Here is a 12,456-nt window from a genome sequence, read left to right on the forward strand (position 1 = left end):
TGAGTGTAGCACATCTTTAAGCATCTTTTGCAGGGCTGGACGAGTGGCCACAAAGTCTTTCAATTTCTGTTTGCTATGAAAGGTCTTTATTTCACCTTCATTCACAAATGAGAGCTTAGCAGGATATAATATTTTGGGCTGGCAATTTTTCTCTCTTAGCACCTGGGCTATGTCTCACCATTCCCTCCTAGCCTGTAGTGTTTCTGATGAGAAGTCAGCTGTGAGTCTGATTGCAGATCCTCTGAGAGTAATTTGATGTTTCTCTCTTGCACATTTTAGGATCTTTTCTTTATGTTTCACTGTGGTGAGTTTAATTACCACGTGTCGTGGTGAGGATCTCTTTTGGTCATGTTTACTGGGGGTTCTATGAGCTTCCTGTACTAGGATGTCTCTGTCCTTCTCCAGACCCGGAAAGTTCTCTGCTAGTATCTCACTAAAAAGGCCTTCTAATTCTTTCTCTCTCTCCATGCCTTCAGGAACTCCTATAACCCGAATGTTGGTTTTTTTAATAGTATCCTGTAGATTCCCAACAATATTTTTTAGATTTCTAATTTCCTCTTCTTTTCTTTGGTTTGACTGTATGTTTTCTTGTGCTCTGTCTTCTAAGTCTGATATTCTCTCTTCTGTTTCACTGACTCTGTTTTTTAGACTTTCTAATGTGTTTGTCATTTGATCTATTGAGCTCTTCATTTCATTTTGATTTCTCTTCACTATCACACTTTCCTGTTCTACTAGTTTCTGCGTTTCATTTTGATTCTGATTCAATCCTGTCCAATAAGGATTTCTGTAGTTCAAGGATTTGCTTTTGAAAACTTCTAAATGTTCTTATCATAAATTTTTTGAAATCCGTATCTTGCATTTCTTCTATCTCATCATCTTCATAATCTTGGCTTGGGGTGTTTTGTTTATTTGGAGGCATCATAGTGTCATCGTTGATCTTGTTCCCTCGATTTCTGTGTTTATTGCTTGGCATGGTTAATTCTGTTTCCCTCACTGTGACTCTATGTCCGTGTTAAGTGGACTGCCTGCTGTTGGAGGAGGCTTGGAGGCTTAAGATGGGTGTGGCCTGAGAGCTCTGCTTGGTTCTTCCGGGTTACAGGTGTGCAAAGGTGACACCCTCAGGTTATGCGTGGTAAATCTCTATTTATTTATTTATTCATTTATTTTATTTTATTTTATTTTATTTTATTTTTTATTCAGGAGGTAAGTAATATTGCAAAGCTGAGCAGAATGGATGGTATTTAGCTTCCGATCTCTGGCTTCTACCCAAAGAGTCTGTGCAGGCTCGCTTTCTCCTGCAGACTCCCACTGGGTTGCCTAGGCTACTGAATTGTATCCTTAACTCTCCCCTTTTATTATGTATATCCCAGCTCTTTGTCTCTTGCTCACCTTTGCAAGGTTGGTAGAGAGTGTAACTTGTCTGTAGCAGTACGCCCCCACCTTTTTATTTATTTATATATTTATTAATTTTTCCTTCTCTCCTGTGGTCAGTCTGTTGAACTTTCCGGCTTCAATGCCCGCTTCCCTCTAAAATTCTGTCTGCCGTTTCCCCGCCAATGTCTCCGGTTACTGAGCTCACCTCCACTTCCAGCGCTGATGTGTGGACTCGGAGCCCTGGGCACCCCTCCTCTCCCCGCTGATGTCTGTGTCACATCGACTCCCCTTCCCGCACTGGCTCTCAGACTCTACGGCTCCCACGGTTTGGCTTCCACATGGTGGGCGACCCTGCTCTCCCAGTAGGTCCTCTGAGTCACAGAGAATAGCTCCGGAAGAGTTTCCTTTGCAGTTTTTTCCTGATCCTTTTTCTGAGGCTACCGTAACTCTGCTTTTATTTAAACTAAATTTTCCCGGACTGTCGGTGTGCGCCCTCACTATTCCGCCATCTTGCGAATCTAATGGATTTTAACCTGTATGCCCACCTACTCAAATCCAGGGCACACCAAGGCACAGACTAGACAGACTGTATGTGGTGATGTCCTCTGCTGAACACTGCAACTTTTCTTCCAATATTGAGCCTCGTGCCACGTCCTTCCTGGTACCACATGAAGGCGCACAGGGCATGTGTGTAGGGCATTTGTTTGTAAAGAGGCCGCAAGTATTATGCACCTCATCAGAATCACCCAAGATTCCTGTTGGGTGTGTTGTAAACAGAGGAGCCATTCTTCAGGTCCCTTGCTCTGAGCACACCCCTCCCCAATTTAAAAAGAAAATCTAGCTTCCATGATTGTTTGTGTTTAGAGATGTGAGAAGCATAATTTGAGAAGAAATCTGGGAAATGCCTTTTCTGTATGGTCAGTGGCCAGCCTCTCAGTCTCTGGTGTTAAGCTTTATGGCTTGGGGAAAGACTGCTGTGTGTGTGTGTATGTGTGTGTGTAAGACACAGTCCATCAGCTGAATGTCTCCTGCACATTTCCCCCATCACTTTTTCAGAAGAGCGGGTGCTAGGCTGACCTGTGCAGTCTGTGCAGACCCCTGATATGTAATGTGTGTTCTCTTGTAGATTGGCAGAAGGAACAGTTCCAGGCCTGTGAGTGACTTTGTGTTCTTTCTGGGAGCTCCTCCTGTAGCCCCCATGGCTCTGGCCTCTCCTTCAGTTCTCTGTGCTGGTACAGATGCTGGCACCATCAGTGGTGGTGGGGTGGGGGCTGAAGTGACAGGAACAAAGCCAAGCTGGTCGTCAAGGTCTCTGTGACATGTCTGATCTCAGAGAGGTCTCCTGGTCCCTCCTCCTGCTTGCAGGCCACAGGCTTCCATGCCAGGGCCCTTATCTCAAGGGCCTTGCCCCTCCGCCATGCAGCTAGGTGGGACTGGGGGTGGTTGTGCATGCTTGCTGTGGGGTACAAAGGGAACTTGCATGATTGGAAACTCTCTCTGCAGGGTCTGTCACTCTGGATCAAGGCTCTGCCCATTAGACTCTTGAAGTCTCTCCTGAAAGGAAGAGAGTGACCTGCAAGACCACCCCTAAGGGCCCTGATGACATCTACAGTGTGTTGGGCCTTGAGGGCATCATGTCAGGAAGATGTTACTGGGAGGTGGAGATCAGGAGTGAAAGGTTCGGCGACTGGGTTCTGGGGCTCTGTATGGAGCATGTGACAAGCACAGGCTGGTGTAGAGAGTCCCCAGATGCGGGGTTTTGGGTGGTGAGTTCATTTTACAATAGCTACCTTGCCTGGACTAAGTCTCAGCAGTGTCTAACCCTTAGGCAGGATCCCTGCAGGGTGGGAATTTTCCTGGACTACAGTGAGGGGGACGTCTCCTTCTACAACATGACTGATGGCTCCCACATTTTCTCCTTCCCCCCAGCTTCTTTCTCTGGAACCCTCTATCCATGCTTCATGCTTGGAAGAGACGTGACCCTGAGCATCTGTCCCACAGAGGGGGGGTCTGAGGGGCTCCCTGTGCCCCTTAGCAAGTCTCCTTCTTTGGAGGAGGCTGGGAGGCCCCCAGGGGAGGGGCTCAGCTCAGGCTCTGGAGTGGATGGAGCTCCCCCAGGAGCTGAGTCTCCATTGCTGCCCTGAGCCCCATAGGGGCCCTCACTGCCCCTGACTCCACAGTGAGACTCTTGCTGGGGCTGCAGGCTCCTGGGACAAAACCTCTGGGGCAAGTCCTGATGGCCCAAGAGCTTTCTCATCTCATGGTTATGAGAACTGTTAGCTCATGCCAGTGTTCAAAGAGCAGAAAATGGATATTCAAATGGATTTGAACTGATACGCGATACGCTGAATTTTACTATGGAAATTTGGTTTTATATTTTTGTCTTGAAATATTTTTTATTGATTTCCAATTATCTTTGGATATAAATTGGCTGAAGTCAGAATTACTGTGCCCAAGAAAGCAGAGTTTAATTATCCAACTTGAATGTGAGCAGAGGGCCTAGAGGTTGAGGGGGGTCCCCAGCTCTGTTCTGGGAGGGTTTGTTTTGTTTGACTACAGAAGTTGGCCATCTAACATTTTCATGGAGAAGAGTGACTGATGGATTTTTTAGTGGAAAACTATCTAATGATCTACCTTGTTTACTTCCTCTCTGGGATGGAGGAAACACACGTGATTTTCCACACTTCAGTAATTTCTGTTCCCAGTGAACAAACTGCTGTGTTCATTCAGGGAATCTAAGGGGAGGGCTTGGATCCCCTTCTGTGTCAACACTGCAGCTGTGGGAAGAAGAGAGCTGCTAGCAGGGTAGCAGTGGATCCTGAGTAAGATGAAGAAGAAGACGAGAATTTCCTGATGCAAATTCAACTGCAGAAAGCTTTGACCATGAGCCTGATTCTAGTTACTCAATGCATTGCTTCTTTATGATCCAAGTCCAGTTGTCACAATGAGTGGAAAACCACAGCAAACAAAATGAAGCAGACTGTTGAGAGCTCAGATTCTTCCAGCAAGGAGATGTCCATTCTTCTAAATAAAACACTTTGACCAGGAAGGGGCACGTGGAGCAGAGGTCCTGATGCTGCTTGAGACCCCCACGTCCCATGTTGGATGCCTGGCTGGGTTCCTGTCCTGGTTCTACCTCTGATTCTCACTTCCTGCTAATGCACACTCTGGGAGGAAGCAGTGATGGCTGAAATAGTTGGATTCCTGTCACCCATGTGGGAACCTGGATTGAGTTCCTGTCTCTGTCTTCAGCCTTGTCCAGCAACTGTTGTTTGCATTTGGAGAGGGAATCGGTGTCTGGAAGATCTCTGTCTTCATTTCAAATAAAATGAAAAAAAAATCTGATTGGCTATCAATTCTGACTGAGTGTGACAGACATGAAAAGGGAAGTGGGAGAAGGAAGTGGGGGATCTCACCTCTGGCCTTGTAACCAGTTATGCCAATAAGGAAGACAGTAGCTGCTATGGTTTCAATATTTGTGTTACCAAGCTCAGTCGGGATTGCAGTCTTATAAGTTGTAGATTAAGGGGAATGAGGGGGTGGAAACTTAATCAAATTACAGTATTAGAGTTGAGGACTTTGTGAAGTGATTGGAATGGAGCAGGTTGTTAGGGCAGAGCCCCTAGATTGAATCTTGGTGGATTTATGGGAGTGGTGAAGGAACCTCACTGACACAGAGAGAAGTGGGCGATGCTGCCATATTTTCAAAGGCGGCCCCTGTGAACGTCTGCATTGTGCTGGTCTTTGGCTTCCCAGAGTTGTGAGCCAGAATAAACTTCTTGTCTTTGTCAAGTTACTCTGCCTCAGGAATTTCATTATTGCAACAGAAAACTGACTAGTTTTTGTCTTTGCTTGTCTGTGTGTGTTGTGTATGTCTTTGTACATAGTAATCATTTTCTTCTTCTCTCCTTACACTTTTGATGTTATATGTAAATTGTTTTAGATTTGGTTTATATTATAATCATATATATTGTATGTTTTTATTTATTCTCATTTTTATTTTAAAGCCAGAGAGAGAGAGGGGCAGGGGGGGAAGGGATATTTTGCCCACTAATTCATCCCCACATGTTTGCAGCATTTGAGGCTAGGACAGGCTGCAGCCAGGAGTCAGTGGCTCATCTTGACCACCCTGTGTTGCAGGGTCTAAAGAACCCACATATGTTACCTTCCTGGTTGTGTTGTCATGATGCTGGGTCAGAGGCAGAGCAGCTGGTACTTGAACCATGCACTGTGCTGGGGGATTCTGTTGTCCTAAGCTTGGCTGCACCATAGTGCCACCCTTTTGTCTCCTTAGAGCTTTCTTTTCCTCTTTATAGTGAACCACATTTCTCTAGCTAATAGTTTTTAGGTTACATTTTCCCTGTTCATGTGACTGATGTAGTTACCGTCTCATGAGTGGACTCTGCCTGATGTAATCCTCTAAGCCACAGTGCAGCCCAGAGGAGGGCGCTGAGCTGCTCACGCTGTGTGGGAAAGGGGAGCTGAGGTGCTCACACATTTATCAACATGCTTCACCCAAGAAAGACCATACACACGTACTCTACAGGTCCTTGCTTGGATTTTTGCTTGTATTCTCAGTGTACTCATATATTAGCTGTCCTGTTTATTCCCATTCCATTTTGCAGGTATCTTCATGACACTGCATAACTTTTGGATTTTCTTTCTTTGAAAAAGACAGAAAAGGCAGGCATGCAGATGACGTGATATTATTTACCAAAACAGGAGTGATCTCTCTCTCTTCGTTTTAAAGATTTATTTATTTATGTGAAAGGCAGAGTTACATAGAGCTTGAGGCAGAGGCAAAGAGAGAAGTCTTCCATCTGCTGGTTCACCCCCAACATGACCACATTTGCCCAGAGCTGTGCCAATCTGAAGCCAGGAGCCAGGAACTTCTCCCGGGTCTCTCATGTGGATGCAGGGTTCCAAGGACTTGGGCCAATTTGCACTGCTTTCCCAGGCCATAGCAGAGAACTGGTTTGGAAGTAGAGCAGCTGGGACTTGAACCATTGCCCACATGTGATGCCGGCACTGCAGGCAGTGGCTCCGTTACACCACAGTGCGGGACCCAGGAGTGATCTCATTAGCTAAGTGCACCAGCTGCCTTAATAGCTTCAGAAGCAGTGATTAAACATCGCTGTTGTAGCATTTAGATAGATTTATAAGTTTTATCATTGTACATTTTGCAGTGAATTTATTTTGGGGGTTAATATTGATCAAAGGTACCACATACTTTTCTGAGTATCCCAAAGCCTATAGTTTTGTTGTCCCATAAGATGTTTGCCACTTTACCCTCTTACCCAGTGTACTTACTCATTTTTTAAAAAGATTTTTTTGTTTTATGTGAAAGTCACAGGTGCATGGGGGGGTAGGGAGAGGGATCTTCCATTGTTAGTTGACTTCCCAGATGTCCCTAATGACTGGCTGGGCCATGCTGAAATCAGAAGCAGAAGCTTCGTCTGGGTCCCCCATGTGGCTCCTGGGACCAAGCACTTGGGCCATCCTCAGGTTCTTTCCCAGGCACATAGGCAGGGAGCTGGATCAGAAGACTTGAACTGGAGCCCTTCAGGGATGCTAGTGTTGCAGGAGGAGGCTTTATTCTCTGGGCCACAACAAAGACCCCAAATATTTTCCAATGCCTTTCCTGATGGATAATACACAGTCTATTTTTCCAAACATTCCCTGAAGTACAGTTGTACCAGTTCCATTACTGATTAGTTACTGAAATAAATACTTTGATTTCTATCTTTGCCTAGAGTCGTATTTATGACCTTATGAAAATTGTACACTATTTTCTTACATTTAAACAACATAAAAGAGGAGTGGGGAGGGTGATTGTAAGGCCACCTCAAACCACAATCAAACACGAGTAACGGAAAGGGTTTATTGGGGGAAAATCAGACAGACCAGAAGGAAGGGGCAAAGAAGGAAAAGGAGAGAGAGGGGAGAGTGTAAGGGAGGGAGATATATAGAGAGAGGTGTTCAGGAACATATTCTCTTAAAACTTTGCCGCGGGCAGGCAGGAAAGTAGGAGCAGCGAATCCCATTAAGGTAGGGTGGAGGTGACACCTGTGGTTGGGCCATGGGGTCACCTGGCTTCCAGCAATGGCGGCAGGGACTAGAGGCTAGAATGGTGTCAGGGTGTAGATCATTCCACTGGTAAGACTGCGAGTATTACTAACAATGACAAAGAAACCAGAACTAAGAGTAGGAACAGGAGAGTCTGTGTGGAGACAAGGACAGAGGGAGAACCTGAGGGAATGGGTGTGAGGGAGGAACTGTGCATAGTGCAGGGCACTGGGGTGACTGGGGGAGGACGGCACTTGGCCAGCACTGAGGGAGCTGGGAGGCTCTGCACACTGCAGAAACTGACCTGAGATTTGCAAGGGGATTCCTTGAGGGATGAATTCAGGGATGAGGATGATATCACAGGCTTCTTTCAAAGTGTTAGATTATAGTTTTTCCTTTGAAAAGAAAGTAATGATTTTATTTTCATCTATTGTAAGGCAGAACAAAGGAGCAAGGGTGGGGGGATAGAGAGAGAGAGAGAGAGAGAGAGAGAATGAGAGTGCTCTTCCACCCACTGGCTCACTCCTGGAACAGCCAGTCAGCCAGTGCTGGGCCAGGCCGAAGCCAGGAGCCAGGAACTCCATTCAGGTCCCCACATGGGTGTCAGGGTCCCAGCACTTGAGTCCTCATCTGCTGCCTCCAGGAATGCATTAGCAGGAAGCTGGGTCAGAAGCAGAGCAGCCAGGACCCAAGACAGCTTGAGTTTTGGGCTTCCGAACTGTGGGTTATCCAACCACTTATGTTGAGTGCTCCTTTTTCTATTAAATAAGGTGATGTTTTGAGTTTTTCTGCAGTCTGAACATACACAATGCTTCTGTACTTGTATTCATCCCCCTCCTCTGACAGCAGGTGTCTTGTGAGGTGTTTGGTCCCTTCCTGTTCTCCTGCCCATGTAACTGATCTTCCTGGCTGAGGTTCCATCTCCTGTCTGCAGAGTCTTCCTCAAGAATCCTTTCTACCACTCTGTCTCCATCTACTCAGTCTGGACATCCGAGGTCTCACTCCCCTGCCTTTACTCACTACAAATGCAAAATAAGACACACCCTTGGCTTTGCTGCCACTTCTCACAGTGCATTTGGCTTCAGCACTCCTTGCTTCAAAGGGACTCCCAGGGCTTGAGTGATTGACAGCCGTGATGTTACTACAGATCACATCCACATCAAGGTAAGGATTACCATCAGCCCCTCCTGTGCCCCCTCAGTCACTGTCCAGCTCCAGATCCCAGCACGTGGTCATCACCACCCTCCTCTGCTGAGCACGTCCTTGGGGGAGCATTCATGGGAAACACAAGTATCCACTTTCTGTACAGTCAGAGACGTCTGTCCACAGAGCCTTTCCTCACATGTCACTGTCACAAATTTTCCACCAATGTTCCTTCCAACTCCTCAGCCAGCCCATCACACTATCGGTCACAGCCTGTGACCTGACAAATACTCGCAGGCCTGGGTGTTTTTCCCCAGTCAAGTGAGCAGTCAGGTGCTCTTCACCCCTGTGCTCACTGACGTCCCAGAAAGGGCTGCAGTGCTGCCACTGCCCACTGGGTGGTGCCTGCCTGCGGTCAGAGCCATTTGTAAGTCAGTCTGAGCCTTCTCTCCCCTGTCAGGTGAGCTCCCCATGGGCCCACAGGCACAGACTGGGTGGGGAAAGGCAATGCTGTGTGAGGTGGGGCCATGGGTGTTTGAGCCATGTCTTCCTGTGCCTCAGCTGTGAGTGCAGGGCCTGCTCAGTGGGTGCTGCGTGCAGTACACTCTCCCATGTGATGATGGAGTGGGGCTGTGCATGCCCTACTGTGCAGCCTCAAAATCAGCTGTCAGCCAATGTGACAGATAGAGGCAGTGACCGAAGGAGAGGGAGAAAGAGAAAGAGAAAGAGAAAGAGAAAGAGAAAGAGAAAGAGAAAGAGAAAGAGAAAGAGAAAGGGAAAGGGAAAGAGAGAGAGAGAATCTTCCATCTGCTGTTTCACTTCCTAATAGCTACAACAGCTAGTGCTGAGCCAGGCTGATACCAGGAGATAGGAGCTACTTCCATGTCTCCCGTGTGTGTGGTAGGGGCTTAAGCACATGGCCATCTTCCACTGCTTTTCCAGGCCATTAGCAGGGAGAGGTAATGGATGTGCAGCAGATGGGCTCCAACTCGTGCCCATATAGGATGTAGGCATTGCAGGCTGACACTTTACCTGCTGCATCACAGAGTCAGCCTCAGAGAAAAAATATTTTTTTGCAACAAGAGGCATGGTGGGATCTTGTAGGTGGAGAGGCAAACAGAAGAGTGGAAAACCACAGCTTGGAGTGTGACACTTGGTTCAAGTCCTGCCTTCAGCACCACTCACCACCGTGTGATGTTGATCAGAGCAGCTTCCAAGCCTCACTCAGCCCTCCTCTGTAAGGAAGAGGAATCCTAATGTGTAGGAATGTGGTGAGCAGTGCCCCAGACCCTGATCAGCACCAGGTACCCAGTGACTGACAAAGAAGCGCAGCCCTCGTAAGGACCGGGCTGTGTCCTTTCTGTCACAGGAGGAGGACTGTGGACCTGGCCACGCTTCCTGGAGGACCTCTTTCCTGCTCAGGGAAGCTTCCTGGGGTTTGGTCAATCTGGGCCCAGCTGCAGGACAACTTGTCTCTACTTCCACCTCTCTCTCTCTCTCTCTCTCTCTCTCTCTCTTTCTCAGCCCTCTTCTCCCTGGTTTCTGGCTGAATTCGGTGACTCCTCACTGGGTGACCACTCTTTGTATCAGTGTCTGCCCAGGGCTGCTGGAGGGGACAGATTGGGGTTCTGGGGCTCTGGGACAGGGGCCCTGAGGCTGCCCCTGGGGGCACTGCTCTCCCAGGAAGTGACCATGGTAGACCCCTCCACCAGTGACAGCCAGGCTCCACAGGGTCTCGAACCAGCGCCCACTTGGCATGTCGGTGCTGTTGCCTCCTTCCTTGATGCTCTTTCTTTGCTTGTGTCATCATCTTTCCACTTCAAGTTTTTATTTATTTTTTGCTTATTTATTAGTCTGATAAATGTATTAAACTTTCATGTGGGCGCCATTGTCCTGGCTGTTCCACTTCCTATCCAGTTCCCCACTGGTGCACATAGGAAAGCAGTAGAAGATGAACAGCTTGGCTGTTGCAGCCATCTGGGGAGTGAATCAGCAGATGGAAGACCTCTCTCTCTCTGTCTCTCCCTCTCTCTGTCTGTAACTCTGCCTCTCAAATAAATAAGTAGATTTTTTAAAAGAAATTAGATTATAAAATTTTGCACCAAAGTAAACTGATCTTTTGATTCTGTTTTCCATGTTTTGAGGTACCTTGTGCATCTCAGTGGTTGCAGGGAAGGGAGACCTCCTCACCTGCCCTGGACCTTCAGGTGTGGACGTAGGCTGAACGCCTGTTCTGAGCTGGGTTGGTCAGGGGTCCCAGGCCATGAGTTCTCTGCTGGCAAACTCTGGCTGGCAGACCCTGGCCCTTTGTTGGAGTGAGAGCATCCGAATGTTCCTGAGGCACATTTGCTTGCAAACATCAATTGTGGTGCTGACAGCCTGGACTGGGGGTGGGGGTACAGACTCCTCCCCCCTGAGGGGCAGATGGCAGCCAGAGGGAGAACGTCCACCAGGGCTCTGCTCAGCAGGTTGCCTGGTCACAGCTCAGCCCACCAGTCGGGTTGATGCTGGTTACAGATGGCAAGGAAAACTTATGAAGTTGAAACAAGAAGTGTACCCCAAGTGTATGTGTGTGTGTGCTCATGTGTGTAAATGTGTCTTTTCAGTTTTCATTTATTTTTCAAAAAGGGAGAAACTAGAAAACAGTCCTTAACACTGTTTCCTGGAGACGATAACCCAGAGAAGACAAGCTCTTTATCCTAACACTGTGAAGGTCAATGAATTTTTTTTTTTTATCAGACTCTACTTCTGAGAAAAGGGATGGGTTGGGCGAGAATTTGGGTAGCAGTTAAGACCCAGGCTGAGACACCTGCTTCCACAGAATGCTGGCTGGATATCTGGCTGCAGCTCCTGATTCCAGTTTCTTCCTAACTCAGACCCTAGAAGCAGTGGTCATGGCTTACACATGGGGTTTCAATCACTCACATATACTTTGTGTTAATTGTTGTTTTATGGCTTAGATATTTATGGAAAACTAGTTTGAAAGCACTAAAAATAACTAAGAGGTATGACCTGTGCATTAACAAGAAGTAAGATAGGGGCCGCCGCTGTAGGGAAGCAGGTTGAAGCCCTGACCCGAAGTGCCAGCATCCCATATGAGTGCCAATTCAAGTCCCAGCTGCTCCACTTCCGATCCAGCTCTCTGCTATGGGCTGGGATAGCAGTAGAAGATGGCCCAAGTCCTTGAGCCTCTGCACCCACGTGGGAGACCTGGAACAGGTTGCTGTCTCCTGGCTTCCATAAGTGCAGCTCTGGCCATTGCGGCCAATTAGTGAGTGAACCAGAGCATGGAAGACCTCTCTCTCTTTCTGTGCCTCTCTCTTTCTCTCTCTATAACACTGACTTTTAAATAAATAAATTAATTAATTAGAAAAAAAAACTGTGGAGGGATGGAGGCAAGATGGCGGAATAGGAAGGGAACACACTGATAGTCCGGGGAGAGATAGTTTAATAAAAGTGGAGATACTGCAGGTTCAAGGAAGAGTAGGGGAGAAAACAGCAGAAGAAACTCTTCCGGAACACGTGATTCACAGTGGACCTGCGTGGAGAGCGTGGGAGCCCACAGTTCGGGACACCAGCGGCAGACTCAACACACCAGCGCTGGAACGCGAGGTGAGCCGAACCTCAATAGCCCGAGACACCGGCAGGCAAGCAGAGAGAGGAGACTAGAGGGAACGACCCCCCCGGGGGGGGGGGAGTTCACCAGGCTAACTGGAAGAGAGAGAGAGAGAAAAAAAAAGGTGACTGGTACGGACACGGGTTTCTCTCTCTCTGCTCACCTCTCAAGGGCGAGCAAGACAAAGAGCAGGTGCCATCTTGGACATACGTCATAAGCAGAGCGACCTCAGGTCTGCACCGGCCCTGAGCCTAGCA

General features: G+C 47.8%; 1 non-coding gene across 1 annotated transcript; it reads right to left on the reverse strand.

Moving 5' to 3' along the window:
• Positions 1-2,061: 2,061 nt before the first annotated feature.
• Positions 2,062-2,190, reverse strand: LOC127488388 (small nucleolar RNA SNORA11). The gene has a single exon (XR_007916082.1). It is a non-coding gene; the product is annotated as a small nucleolar RNA SNORA11 (small nucleolar RNA).
• Positions 2,191-12,456: the final 10,266 nt, after the last annotated feature.

The sequence above is a fragment of the Oryctolagus cuniculus genome, chromosome 5 (genome assembly GCF_964237555.1).
Source record: "Oryctolagus cuniculus chromosome 5, mOryCun1.1, whole genome shotgun sequence".
Lineage (NCBI taxonomy): Eukaryota > Metazoa > Chordata > Mammalia > Lagomorpha > Leporidae > Oryctolagus > Oryctolagus cuniculus.